This window comes from Notolepis coatsorum, assembly GCF_963971535.1.
Source record: "Notolepis coatsorum genome assembly, chromosome: 2".
Lineage (NCBI taxonomy): Eukaryota > Metazoa > Chordata > Actinopteri > Aulopiformes > Paralepididae > Notolepis > Notolepis coatsorum.
In genome coordinates, this window is record NC_140166.1 from 59,639,135 (window position 1) to 59,655,276 (window position 16,142).

The 16,142-nt window shown below is 42.7% G+C and overlaps 1 protein-coding gene across 1 annotated transcript in view; it reads right to left on the reverse strand.

Annotated features, from left to right (window-relative positions):
- The window catches only part of LOC311224107 (ephrin type-A receptor 6-like), a gene marked incomplete at both ends in the record, with an annotated part of 205,709 nt that overhangs the window by 131,955 nt on the left and 57,612 nt on the right, over positions 1 to 16,142 (reverse strand).

Below are 16,142 nucleotides of genomic sequence, written 5' to 3' on the forward strand. Positions count from 1 at the left end.
TTACATTCAACTACTAGAAACTACTATCACTGAGTGTGTCTGACTCTCACCTAAACGGACTACCTAAACGGACAACGTATAACGTATGAAGTATATCACACCATACGTACAATATGCAAACTGCACCTGTGTATACTGTATACTTGAGTCTTGGGAACTATAGGCTACCCTGGCACACCTACTTCCAGTGAATGACGCTGAGCTAGGCTAACGGTGCAGGCGTTCCCGACGCCTAATGCATGCACAGAGACAGAAAAGGTGTGTATCTTCTTGTCTAACTCCAGGGTAGATGGCAAATAAGCACATTTCCCAAAAAGCTAAAAGTTGGCCTGTTCCTTTAACTATTATACTGAATCCCTCACCAAACCCCATCGTCTCGCGGACAGACTATAGATACAGCTACTAAAATGTGTCAAATGTCTTCATTGCATCCAAAGATAAAACGGCCACTGGAGCTTTGATATCTACTGCTGCATTAATTATGTATAGTCGTTGTCTGACATTTAATTAAAAAGAAAAACATTAACTGGTGCTGGCATATGTGTCTGATGGCAACTTTTTAGCGTATATCTTAATGTCGGAATTTAACAAACTGAGCGGCCGGTTTTTGATTGATTGATTGAAAACTTTATTAACAGATTGCAGAATGGGTACAGTACAGTACAGCTCAATACATACAATTGTTAAGGGGATGCAGACCAGAGAAAGACTTTCGTCTTGTTTACATCAGGGTCCCCCATTTTCAATTCATCGTAACATATATGACATACATGACATACAGATAGACAGTATTGCTACATCTATACATTTATGACATACCAGATTTGCAAATACAGTACTGTTTGTGATACAAAAAGAGTCCAGAAAAAAGAGTATATACATTTGATGTAGAAACTGTACATTGGATTGGGTAGGTGGGGGTGGGGGGGACTGTACATTGGAGGTGGTTGGGGGGGGGGGGTTGGGTAGGAGTGGGGGGGGGGGGGGGGGGGGTTGGGTAGGAGGGGTGGGTGGGGGACACTGTACAACTGTACAAACAAAACTGTACATTGGAATATTGACAAGACCATACTTGGTAATTTACTGTACATTGGGGGGGGGGGGGGTAACTATTACATAATACTGTTCATCTGCATAAAACTCAGGAGGTACAGTATATCATCCTGGCCTGGTGGTTTACCTTTCTGCATATTAATTACCGCCTCTTTTAACACTTCAAGAAGAGAGAGACTCTCCACTCAGCTGTTAGCGTATTCACTTAACTCCAGCATTTTATCTGTTGGAGTGGAATAGTCTCAATAGTGTCAAACGTATTAGGTGCATAAACAAGTTCAAGTTTCAAGTTTCAAGTTTGTTTATTAATTGTCATAGTAAAATACAGAATACTTTATCTTTTTATGCTTTTTTCCTGTATGAGCCCCTGGGAGTGTGCTAGATAAAAATGGATAAAAAGTATAAAATAGAAAAAGTCAAAAGTACGTAAATAAAAGTGTTCAGTCAATATATACATATATACAATAAACAATACAGAGTAAAAAGAGTAACAGTGTGGTACAATGCAGAAATGGGATGAGGTACAAACTTAGGGTATAAGGTGCAATGAGGTATGAATTGTAGTGCAAATCTCTTTACTACTAAATATAAAGTGTTAATAAAGTGTCTAAAGTGAGTAAAGTGGGTGTTAAGGTGAGTGTTTGTTTAAAGTGAGTTTGTGCGTGTGGATGTGTGTGCTGTGAGTGTAGATCATGGTTTGTTACATAGTGTTATTGTCGTTGAGCATCCCGATGGCCTGGGGATAGAAGCTCCTTCTGAGTCTCTCTGTACTGGCCATGAGACTCCGGTATCGCTTGCCTGACCGCAGCGATAACATAAGAATGATATTTTCCTAGAATTAAGGTTTCATTTAAGCCACAATTGCTACACGTTTAGTCTTAGTGCAAGATGATGATGCTCCTTCTATCGACCAACCATCGATGTAGGCCTACTATGTAATAATAATAATAATAATAATAATAATAATAATAATAATAATAATAATAATAATAATAATAATAACTGTATTTGTATAGCACTTTTCATACAGACATTGCAGTTCAAAGTGTGTGTGGGCAGCTCCACATAACCATTCCTGTTTTTTATTTTTTTTATTGATCTTTTCCCCCCTCCTTTTTCCTCAGATTTTCTCCCATCCCAATGTTAGTCGTTATGCCAATTCCCAATCCCCTTCCTGGTCGCTGCGCACTTACCCCCCACAGTCGGTCTGGGAGAGTGGAGGCTATCACGTGCTTCCTCCGACACACGTCTAGCCAATCAACCGCTTCTTTTCACCTGGCAGCGCGGACTCTCACTGAGAGGGTGTAACGTGTGGAAGATAGATCCTATCCACGCTGAGCAGGCGCCCCGACCGAACTGTAGGAGTCGCTGTTTACAACGACCCGGACCCACCCCGCCAGCTTCTCCCACCCTCTAATACAGCCAATTGTATTAGTGTGAACGGCCAGCCAAGCTGGTGACAACGCCGGAGCTGTGAGCTGGATTCGAACAGGCGAATCCAGCGTCTCCGGGGTTGGTGACGAACGCAATCTCCGCTATGCCACCTGACCGCCTATAACCATTCATGTTCTAATCAACATTCATGAATGATCATTTGGCTGCTATATACCACAAGATGGCTGCCATAGAACGTTTGATAACGTTGTCATGGAAAGCGATGTTGGCAAAGGCGTCGTTCACGGTGACAGTTGCGCCGATCATCATACGTAAAACGCTGATTTCCATGACAACATTATTAAAAATTCTTAGCAGCCGTCGCATATGGAAATCATCATCATACAACGAAGGCCCGATTCTGTGGACAGCTCGCTCTCGCGTGGCACGGGCACAGATGGAGTCAGAGACAGTATGTTTACCCTCGTCGTCTCTGCACTTTGATATGCAGATGTGTGCTTCAGAGAGAATGAGTGATGCTCTGGTCTGAGCTGAGTGAGAGGCTGGGGGTAAACACTGGCCTTACTGGAGAGAGAGAGAGAGACAGACAGACCGAGGGAGGGGCAAGGAGATACAACAAGGATGGCTGACTGCGTATTGATACAAAAGATTGACAAAAGCACGCGCGTCCAAGCGATAAATACTAGGTGCTGGTCAGAAGAACATGTGAAAAAAATGGATCCGCACAGAAAAAGATTCCGCACACTAGATAATGCTCCAATCGGACATTAATTGGTGTACCAACTTGTGTACTTGTACACGGTGGTATCAAGGTAATTGATATAATGGCTTCATTGCCTATACCACCACCTATTATATCAATTCAGAAGTAATTGAGGCTTAATGCACTCAATGTGGGGAACAAACAAGGGTGGGGTGTAAAGTAAGCAGAGAAAGGAGAGAGGAGCGAGCGAGTGAGTGAGTGAGTGAGTGAGTGAGTGAGTGAGTGAGTGAGTGAGTGAGTGAGTGAGTGAGTGAGTGAGTGAGTGCAATCTGTTAATAACATTTTCAATCCATCAATCCGCTGTGTGGTGATTGATTGATTGAAGATTGCAGAATGGGTACAATACAGTATACGCCTCAATACACACAATTGTTAACACTTTGACTGCCCATCACAAGTTTTCTCGGGTTTACCCCCCGCTGGTTGAAGGCCCATCACGAGAATTCTCGTATTTTCTCTTTTTTTTTATTAGCGATCTGAAATCATATTTCATCAACCAAGTCTACCGTTGGAAAATCAACCACTCCAGGCGCTCAGATGTGAAAAAAGCGCCCCCCTATCGTCTCCCAGATGGTAATTCACCCTTTTGGATTGAACTCAATGAAAATGAATGAGAAAAAAAAACCCGGAATCCACGTTTTACTTCTCACTCATGCAACCGCCGTCGACTAGTTTCACCCTGGAGCTTCAGAGCAGCAGGGATTATGTGTTTTTACACTATACTCGGGGGATCGATAAAATTATCGATTTTTTCGAATGGCGATCAGGAATTGGAATAATCCATTTGGATACCATCTGATCTCAGGTAAGGAATCTATGTTACCAGGCTTAGGATAATCACATCCGTTTTCACGGAGATATAAGCTTTTATGTGATTATGTGATATGGCTGTTTGGCTGTGCGAGCGGTCAGTAACTAGGAGAATCGATTTTCAGCTCGCGGCACAAGCGTGCATGCGCACACATATACTATCGATCATCTAGCGTTTATTTTAAAACGATTCATAAATAGGCAGAAAAATGACAACGTTCTAGAATATTCCAGTAAAGGGCGATTATCATAGAATGTCTTATTTTTTTCCGTGAAATCGAGTGCTTTTCAAAATGCTAGAAAACGGAAATGAACCGATAAAAAAACGATCTGCTTTGACAATGTTGACTGGAAAATGAGTCTTTGATAAACGACGGGCAGATTAGACACATAGCCATAATTTAAAACATAGATTAGGCAATATTAATGCTAACATTGAAGTGGTGCTGGGCATTCAAGTGGGTAAAATGGAATTAAGCTTGGGGAATCAAAGTGTTAAGGGGATGCAGACCAGAGAAAGACTTTCATCTTGTTTACATCAGGGTCCCCCATTCTCAATTCATAATGAATTGTAAGTAAGGGTGCAATTAGCACCGTGCAATCCATTCTTTGTGGATCCCGCCCTGAGTCTCTATCGGCAGGGGCTCTACTCTCCTGTAGGCTGTTGTTGTTATTTACAGCCTCAAACCGCGCATTGAAGGTATTAAGCTCGTTTGCCAGGGAGATATCATTATTCAGCATGTTACTGTTCTACTGTGACTTGTTTACAAGATACACAATGATGATGTTTTTTTTTTTTTTTTTTTTTTATATATCTTTTCCCCCCTCCTTTTTCCTCCGATTTTTTCCGATCCCAATGTTAGTCGTTATGCCAATTCCCAATCCCCTTCCTGGTCGCTGCGCACCTACCCCCCACAGTCGGTCTGGGAGAGTGGAGGCTATCACGTGCTTCCTCCGACACACGTCTAGCCAATCAACCGCTTCTTTTCACCTGGCAGCGCGGATTCTCACTGAGAGGGCGTAGCGTGTGGAAGGATCACACTATCCCACTTAGATCCTATCCGCGCTGAGCAGGCGCCCCGACCGAACTGTAGGAGTCGCTGTTTACAACGACCCGGACCCACCCCGCCAGCTTCTCCCACCCTCTAATACTGCCAATTGTATTAGTGTGAACGGCCAGCCAAGCTGGTGACAACCCCGGAGCTGTGAGCTGGATTTGAACAGGCGAATCCAGCGTCTCCGGGGTTGGTGACGAACGCAATCTCCGCTACGCCACCTGACCGCCATGATGATGTGTTTGTTGATATATGTCTCATATATCAACACATAGCAACCATTGTTTGGCACATAGCAACCGTTGTGTCTTGCATTGCATTCCATGTACAAAACAATGGTTGCTATGTTACATATTAGAAGACAAAGAACTAGCATAATAAAGACATCTCTGTTAGATCGGCAGAATATGTAAACGGCTATTAACTCATTCCCTGCCAACAGCGATTTAATACGCGCTTGTCCGCCAATCGTTGAACGCCAACCACGTATATATACGCCATTTGATCGTTATTTATTTTATTCTTTTCATTCACGATGGAACATAATATACCGATCATATGAATTTGAATTTTTTATTGTAGCATGTATAGGGACGAAATGCCAATGGATTAAGTATAATATATGTCGCAGCCTATTACTAGCCTCCCAGGAATTACCCTAAACCGCTCTAAAACCATACTTATATTCACCATGGTATAAAACAATAATGTATGGATGGACTTTTTTTTTCTTTTCACATCTTGAACGATAGATACTCGATGCCAAATGGGCCATAGTATTGCGTCCATAGCTATAATATATATATAGTTATAGCCCTGCAAACAAGGTGAGCGACTCCATAGGTTTAATGCGTGGCAGCACATAGTCATATCCCGTTCCCAGCGTGGCGATCAATTGAACTTTGTATTATTTCTGAAAGTTGTGAAGCACATCGTTGGAAAAGGTGCTATGCAAATAAAAACATACTTACTTGCATGCAGAGGTCAAATGAAGAATCAATAAAACCTAGGCTATCCAAGCAGAAATGGGCCAGGCTGCCTTTAAAGGGCCCAGGCCTCATCATGTGAGTCAAATTCTGATGCATGTTGATGATGGCGCTTGGGCTGAGAAAAGGACATTACTTTTTTTTTTTTTTATATCTTTTCCCCCCTCCTTTTTCCTCCGATTTTCTCCCATCCCAATGTTAGTCGTTATGCCAATTCCTAATCCCCTTCCTGGTCGCTGCGCACTTACCCCCCACAGTCGGTCTGGGAGAGTCACATGCTATCACATGCTTCCTCCGACACACGTCCAGCCAATCAACCGCTTCTTTTCACCTGGCAGCGCGGACTCTCACTGAGAGGGTGTAATGTGTGGAAGGATCACACTACCCCCCTTAGATCCTATCCGCGCTGAGCAGGCGCCCCGACCGAACTGTAGGAGTCGCTGTTTACAACGACCCGGACCCACCCCGCCAGCTTCTCCCACCCTCTAAATACAGCCAATTGTATTAGTGTGAACGGCCAGCCAAGCTGGTGACAACGGCGGAGCTGTGAGCTGGATTCGAACAGGCGAATCCAGCGTCTCCGGTGTTGGTGACGAACGCAATCTCCGCTACGCCACCGGACCGCCTAAGGACATTACTTTCTGACGTTTGAATTGATGAAAAGAAAGTGCATGACATTGCGTCGCCACGCTTGAACGGTGATGGGAGGAATAACGGTAGCCTGATCTTTATTATAGTGATTTGGTGACGAATTAGCTCCATGCATGAATCATACATCAACTGAAAGGATTTTCTCTTTACTTTAACAATGCCTTTACAACATGATCACATGATACAGAAAAAAGAGAATGTACATAGTGACAAAAAGCCACGTCAATATTGTCAATATTTTAGAGACCCCCTCGTACATTTATTTGAATAAAAAAACTTATTTTCAGGGGAGCTCAGGTCTTATTAAGAGGAGCCAAGCTCCCCCATGTTACAACCACAGCCAGGGGCCTCTCTCTCCTGTCTGGCAACAGGTCCTCATGCCCTTATATGGGCTGCTTCCTGACTCCTCATCATCACGCTGTCTACCTGGGTCATCCTACACACCTGAGACTCATCACGTCATCACCGAGCCTGGATATGAGGCCTGTGCTGTGCCCCTGCCACTCCTCGTCCGAGTGTTGCTTCACCTGCCGTGGTACTAGGACTCTATACTGTATGCCTCCACTACAGTGGAGGTTATTGCATGACAACTAGTGAGGCAGTGCTTCATTAGTATACAGACGGGGGGAAAAAATATTATTAAACTTTTTTTTGTATTATTATTATTATTATTATTATTATTATTTTTTTTTTATTAGAAATGTTTTCCTCTGTGAAAAAAAACAATGGCAGTGAATTTTTTTTTCTTCAAAAATGTCCGAGTGACAGCTCTCTCTGACCCTGATCCCATAACACACATTGATGGTCAGCTGTCAATCAATCACTGCACATTTTTGCACTGGGCAGGGCTTAAGAATCTAGTAATAATCCAATCAAAATAGGGTATTTGAGAAAAAAGAAGAAAAAAAAGGCGGTTAGGGAGGCTTAGCTCACTTGATTGATTGGCGTTCACGACGTGTTACATTGTGCTGACAACGTTGAGATCCAATCAGAGAATGGTGCCAGCTAATGCTACGGAACTGCAGCTGGATTGTGGTGTCAATATGTTCTAGATTTTCTGTCATCATCTCACCACTGAGACTGACTGTTCTCCCTGTACACAAACAGCTGTGCCTCTCTGCACCCCTCGGTCAAACTCCTGAAATTCGCTGACGACACCACCCTGGTGGGTCTCATCTCCAGGGGGGACGAGTCGGCCTATAGGAGGGAGATCGAGAGGCTGCAGAGCTGGTGCAGCTGCAACAACCTGGAGCTCAATGCTCAAAAGACAGTGGAGATGGTAGTGGATTTCAGGAAGAAAGCAGCCCTGCCCCCTCCCATCATACTGGGAGGCACTCAGGTGACCTCCGTGGAGTCATGCCGATTCCTCGGCATGACCATCTCCCGGGATTTGAAGTGGGAGCTCAACATCACGGGCCTGCTCAAGAAGGCCCAGGGGAGGATGTTCTTCCTCCGGCAGTTGAAGAAATATAAACTGCCGAGGACCATGATGGCCCAATTCTACACGGCCATCATTGAGTCCATCCTCACCCACTCCATCATCTCCTGGTTCCCTGCTGCAGCGGCAAAAGATCTTGCCAAGCTGCAGCGGGTGATTCGCTCCGCGGAGAGGGTGATCGGCTGTCCCCTGCCCTCCCTCAGGTCCCTGCACGACTCCAGGGCGCTGAAGAGGGCGAGAAAGATCATGGCCGACCCATCCCACCCCGGTCACAGCCTCTTCACCCTGCTCCCCTCTGGGAGAAGGCTGAGGATCCCAAAGGCTGTGAAAGCTCGACACAGACTGAGCTTCTTCCCCTCAGCCGCCAGGCTGATCAATGCCTCAGGCCCCCCCCCCCCCCTCGGTACCCCCCCCCCCCCCCCCCTCTGCGCCCCCAAGTGACACTGGCTCAATGACATTGACTGCACTGCACTAGTCCGTACTGGATCTCTGCACACTTCACTTTATATATATATATATATGTATTTTATTTATTGATTAATCCCCCACTGCACTGTTTTCGTTTCTTGTCTGTGTTGGTGTTTGTTTACTGTGAAAAAAGAAAGAATGCATACACTGTATTGCTGCAACAATTACCAATGTGTTTTACACAAATGGCTCAATAAAGGAATCTGAATCTGAATCTGAATCTGAATCTGGACTTGCAATTTGCCTTGAAAGAGACTGACATCGACAAAAGAAGATTAATTTGCTAATATAATAATTCATATTTTAAGATCTTTATTCAATTGTTCATGAACTTATTGTGCATCGTTTGATGTATATATATATATATATATATATATATATATAATATATATATATATATATATATATATATATATATATATATATATATATATATATATATATATATATATATATATTTTTTTATCTCAGTTGAAGACAGTAGTGTAGTTCACGTGAACGTGCCGTCTTGACTCTGTAAGCTAACTTGTTGTAGCTAGCTAATATAGCTATATAGGTAATTATTTTTGCAAAGAATTATGGATGCTGCTGCAACATCGTAGACCTCGTAGACCAGGTGCTGTGGCTAACGGGAAGTATGCAAACCAATCGCACGTATTGCTGGCCGTGCATCATGTTTAAGTCTGCTGCTGTAGGTATCGGGTGTTCAAAGTTTGCAAGGGAGGTACGAAGCACGGCGTCATGGCAATTGTTACGAAGGATCAGATTAAACCGAATATATATATATTTACTGATTGATATATATTGCATAATATTTGTATATCGTCTGAATCCCTTGTGTATTCTTTGTACATATACACGGAATATCCTTTAACCTAGTACAGACCATAATATTTCGTTCTCCTATTGGACAGCGGTCCCTTAGGCGCCACTGCCATACCCCCAAGGTCTAGTTCAAAGTCACCGCCACAGACATGCCTGTACATGAACGGCTCTGCGCAAGAATACGAGACAGGAATAAGGCTGGTACTAGTTTGTTCGCCTAACGTATAAATATGGCGCAGGTGAATACAGAAGTAGTTCGAGTTACCCAAGTGAAGCCTCACCCACGATACAACGTGCGGTGAAGTAGGGCCCGTTGGCCCCAAATAGAGCATTGAGACCGCGTGCGAATTAATAACTGAAGTATTAGAGTTTAACGCTGTACCGTCGAGTTCGACCTATTCTATTAATTCAGTAATAGTCTATTTATGTATAGTGTATCGTGCGGCTACCGTTCTACAGTGACCAGCATCACCAACGTTTCCCTCCATATTCCAATGTACAGTTTTGCTTGTACAGTTGTACAGTTTCCCCCACCCCACCCTGCCTACCCAACCCCCCCCCCCCCACCCCACCTACCCAACCTCCTCCAATGTACAGTTTCTACGTCAAATGTATATACACTCTTTTTTAGACAATTTTTTTATCACAAACAGTACTGTATTTGCAAATCTGGTATGTCATAAATGTATAGATGTAGCAGTACTGTCTATCTGTATGTTGTCTATGTCATATTTATGTTATGATTAATGAAAATGGGGGACCCTGATGTAAACAAGACAAAAGTCTTTCTCTGGTCTGCATCCCTTAACAATTGTGTGTATTGAGCCGTACTGTACTGTACCCATTCTGCAATCTGTTAATACAATTTTCAATCAATCAATCGATCAAACCCTCAACGCTGAGCTGCTTTCCTGTTTTCTCAGAAAGTTGCCTCCACTCACAGAACAACAGTTCAGTCTGTGTGATAGTGAGGCCTTTTGATTACAAAGATATTTCTGGGAATGGTCAAGAGAGCATCCTAGTGATCACTAATCAAGCCCTTTCCTATGGCATTCACTTATTTGTTGTTTTTTGAGAAATGAACACCACCTGTAGAATTAGTTTGCAACTGTAATACAGGTTATACAGTTCAAAGGGGTTTGGATTGGAAGCATTTCTCACAAGACACTCACATATTCTTCCAGACATCAGAAATAAGAATAATAACTGTTTGAATGGTTTTGTATGTTACCAACTGTCAACTTCTCACAGAATGTTTAGAATATTTCTTCCAGCAAGACAGCAGGTAACCATGGTAACCAGTCCATAAACATCCCACGCAGGGCAAAGATACACAGCACACTCCATCAACACCTTCAACAAATTGACCTGATCTGCTTTTATTTGTCAAAAGGGCATAAATCTGTAAATACACATCAAATGCCAAAGAAAAGCATGTACCATTGACTCAGAATGGTCTGTTTTATTGAAATCGTCACAGCAGTACGTAGTTTGTTTATACTTCAGAAGTATGATATTTAAACATGGTCCCCAAAATGAATGGAAACCGAATGAGGAGCCTGACACCTGGGAGGAATGGGGGTGTTGTTGCAGCCTTGGGGATGTTTTAAAAATATAATTTAATATATAATAATATAATAATTTGTGCTTCACCAAAAAATGTGGTCAGCAGCCGCCACTGCTCCACTGTCTCTGTACCTGCCTTGCTCTAACCTTGCTCTTCTGTGTGTAGGATGGCACACCCCCGGCCTGCACCTCCTCCCCCTTGGACGTTACCAGCTTTTGGACGTTGCCTGATAGAGATATCCACACTTAAGCACTCTACCGGGCCTCGCAAGTTCAAGGAGCTGCCCCCGGCTTCCAGCACGACCGGAGTACTGGCCCCCTTTTTAGAAATCAGACTAAGTGTTGGGAATATGACAGAGTGTGAGCTCCAGGCTCTCCACTCGTCCGGCAAGCCCACACTTAAGCACTCTACCGGGCCTCGCAAGCTAAGGGACCTCCCCGGCCTCCAGCTAGACCGGAGTACTGGCCCCTTAAATCGAAATCAGACAGAGTGTGAGCGCCGAGCTCACGTAGGAGTCTTTCGCACTCCTTGGGCTTAGCTCACACAGAGTGCCCTCTCCATCTCTCTCTCTCTCTCTCTCTCTCTCTCTCTCTCTCTCTCTCTCTCTCTCTCTCTCTCTCTCTCTCTCTCTCTCTCTCTCTCTCTCTCTCTCCATGTCTCTCTATGTCTCTCGTTGGACGTTGCCTGGGGTCACATGGACTGACCTTCCTCACCCCCTTGTTGTACATTTCACCATCTGCCTTGTCATCTGCCTGGTACCTAATTAAACACCCTAAACCGCCTCATTCTCCTGTGCCTTGTGTTGTGCTCTTGGGTTCCAAACTAGACGCCAGCCTAACAACACCCCATAGTTTGCACCGCAAGGATGGGCCTCTTATCTCTGTTTTTATTGAAACCCTAACAATCAATAAGTCTCTGGAGACCGCGGCCAGAGACGTCTCTATCAGCCTGTGGTTTCTGAAGACGGCGTTGCCTTATCTAGGTCATGATAAACACAACAGTTCCATCTGCGTGTTCTCCTCTCGCGGCCCGACACTGTCTGAAAGCAAAATAATAAAGCACTCGATTGAGACGTCAAAACAGAACATTTGGGAACATTGGGCTTCTCTTTTTTTATTCTTCTCTCTCTCTCTCCTCTCTCTCTCTCTCTCTCTCTCTCTCTCTCTCTCTCTCTCTCTCTCTCTCTCTCTCTCTCTCTCTCTCTCTCTCTCTTCTCTCTCTCTCCCCCCTGATGACTCTCAGGCAGCTTTGATCACAGGACCCTTTGAAGCAGCTCTCCAAAAACAAATCGAGGAGGAAGCAGAAGTCATCACAAGTTCACGCCTCAACTTGCTGCTACTGCTTGCCAACGGTGCATAACTAAATCAACGGTGCATAACAAAATCAACGGTGCATAACAAAATCAACGGTGCATAACAAAATCAACGGTGCATTCAAAAATCAACTGTGCATAACAAAATTGTGCACAATCTTTGGAAACGGTGGGTGAAAAAGCATGACGGCAGAGATCTATCATTACAGGAAGACACTAACCAGTTGGTGTCTACAGGTGTCCACCCGTTCACACCTTTATAGCTTACGACTAGCTACAGAAATAACATTAGTAGATTCCGCTGAAGAGTCAACGCCCGGCCGGGAAACATCGCCTTACCTTGAGAGCGCGCGTCCGCCGTGGCCCCTCTGGCTTTTAATTCTCTAGCGTGAGACGAGCGCGATATTATGGGAGGCGATAGTTGAAAACCGCATGTTGAAATATACGTGGGGTGACACTATAAAGATAATATAGAGGTTTCTGAATTAAGAGCCCGGCATGTTGAAAGATACGTGCGACACTATAAAGATAATATAGAGGTTTCTGAATTAAGGCCCAGTTTACTTTCTGGAAAGCATGAACGGTGCAGACAGAGGGCTGGTTGTTGGAGTACACAGGCTACAGCAGATGAGCTCTGCCCTCGTCAATTAGCTTTTTGTTTACAAGTCAGATTCAGAAGTCTTGCTCACCAGTGTTGTGTAGGGTCGAGTGAGAGTAGCAATGGTGATATTGGTCACAATATCTTATCATTTTGAGTCACTGCTGCACCAGGGGCGTTTTTAGGGTTAGAAAACATTGGGGGCTTCAGTATTAACACAGAAATACGCAATTTTAGAGTAATTAGAGATGAATACTGAATAACTAGAATCATTAGAGGTTCTCAAAGTGAGGTCCAGGTCCATGAGAGGGATCTGGGCAGTCCCCATAGAAAATTCAAAGTTAACAGGACCAAATCATCAGTTTCTTATTTATTTATTTATTTAGCCAGATAAAACATTGATCTGGTCCAAGAGGCCCCAACAGGAGTACAAATATACATATATACACATATATATCCATATATATATATATATATATATATATATATATATATAATATATATACATATACTGTACATACATACACATATACACCAATAACAAAATAAAAACACAGTTAACACTTTGATTGCCTAAGGCTAAATTCATGATATCCCATCCCTTGCCAGCTCTATTTGTCTATGGAAAAGTTCCCCTTCTTTGCAGGGCTATAACTTTTTAAATTCTATTGCTAAATTGCCATTATTAGGGCCCATTCAAGGTCCTATATGTATTGTTCATTGTGTAGCAACGTTAAAATTTTTCATTCACATATTCATAGTAAAATATGGTCTAAAGTATAAGTATGTTTTCATCTCTTTCTGCAGCTTTCTCCAGAACGTGATTTATAGCCCCAAATGCATTATATTGATGATGAAATACAGTTTGGTAGGAATCTGTGCGAGATCAAAAATCTCAATTGGACGTACTTCTAGAAGTTTCTACGTATCATCTGATGATGACCGGATGGGCGGGGGATCGTTTATAATTCCGTGGGCAGCGTTATATCATTCATCTAGTGTGGGTGATATGATCATCAGAGCAGTTTATATCGAACACGTTCAAAAATAACGCTGAATCTTACCGTATCTTCCTTGCGCCGTTGGACGATGAGCGTGGAACTGAAATATTCCTATTATGGGATGTAGAAATACGCGATCTATTTCCACGTTGTATAATAGTATATACGTCCAAATCATGTTGTTTATCGAGTTATTGGCAACGGATCGCTATGTATTGTGTCGAGATCGAGTCCCGGGACATATAGAGAGTGCCCGGAAGTAATATGGACGATCAGCACTTCAACCACATAACTTCCTGTTTGGCGCTTCTGCCGATCGGCCACCAGATGGCGCTCTTGAACCGCTAGAGGTTTGAGAGGAGCTCAGAACTGTGTGTGAAGGCTGCGGATGGAAAATATGATTCCGATCACAGATTTTTTAAATATTGATATTAAAGACGAGTTACGGCGTCCTCGGCAACTTGAGCATGGCGGGGAAGGACGCCTAAACACGTTTTCGGCACTTAAAGTGTTAAGAATCATACACATAAGCAAATAAAGAAACAAACAAAAACAAACATATGCACAGCCTATGTACAAAATAAATAAACAGTTCATCTCTAGTCTTTACAGTTTTCTTCAATTGCATAAACACTCAAATCAAAAGTATTACACAATTATCAAAACCTTACACTCAAGGAGCAAAATATAGGCCCAGATTTGCACCCCTACAATGTCAGCCTCACTTTTTGCAAAACAATACACACAGTGATTTGCAAAACACTAAACACACTTGCATTACATTAGACACAGAATGTCAAATTACCACACATAAGCCAATTGGTTAAACACAGCCATCAGATGCACAAACACACCATTGCTTAATTGTAGATACACAATCAGGTTTAAGCACTATAAAAATGCAGCAGGTGAGTTCACCTGTCTTCAACCAAAATGGAATGAGAGTGAAGTACTGTACACAGAACGTGAAAATATACAATACATTCACCAAACACTACACAAGACAACCATTGATGCAGACTGATGAAAATATACATTTTCTCCCATTTTCCCAAATCAGTCAACATGTCAACATGGAGAATCACAACAAAAAATTATCTTGCCAGATCCAGCTAGGCAAAGAGATAATGTCTAGTATTTTCTGTTTAAATTCTTTCAAAAAAAAATTGTGTTACTGTAATTTTAACCTGTACTGGATACAGTATTTTATGTTTGTCTGATATTTGCTGAGCTTACAGTGTTATGCACATAGTAGCATGAAAACTGGGACATGTATTGTTGTGATTCTCCATGTTGAAATGTTGACTGATTTGGTTATATGGAGAGAACATTTATATTTTCATCAGTCTGCATCATTGATTTGGGTATATGGAGAGAAAATGTTATTTTTTTCATCAGTCTGCATCATTGATTTGGGTATATGTAGATAAATAAATTATATTTTCATCAGTCTACAGCATTGGTCTTGTGTAGTGTTTGGTGAATTTATTGTATATTTGCACATTCTCTGCATACTTCACTTACAGTACTCTAATCACTGAGAAGTAGAATTGCTAAATGTGTTTTAGGTTAAGCACAGCAGTGTGTGTAACTGGTTCAAACAGAATTAAGTCATATGAAATGTGTGTTTCATATGGTAACAAAATTAGTGTATGGTTTTGACAAGTGTTTAATTTAGCAAAGGATCTGAGGTGTTCTGATAATTGTGTGTGTGGTTGTGCTAATTGTGTGTTTTGAAACACCGGGCCCCGTTTTCAAAATCATGCTTAGGCAATCGAAAAAAAAACTGTATTGTGTGTTTCATTATATACATATGTTTCAGTCTTCTCATAAAAAAAATATTCGATTTTTGGGTCTTTTCCTGCCTTTGGTCCGCTTTGCATTCACATCTCAAATGAACCGCAGCAGGGTTCACTTGCAAGAGTGAATGAGCTTTCACACCACCCCAAACCAACCGGACTATCCGAGGTTCGATTAAAGCTTATTATAGGACACTGGACATGGGTATGGATGGCTCCAGGTGCTGCTGCGTTAAAGTGCACATCTTCAATATCTGTACTATTTAAAAGCACAGTGCAGGACACACTCAAAGGTTATCGCACCTCAGAGATGGCAGTGGACATGTATGACAGGACAAAGGCCATATGTAATGGCCTTTGGATTGAGGAACATACTACCAGCCAAAGGAGGAAGCAGAAAAGGATGGACGAGTATGTAGTT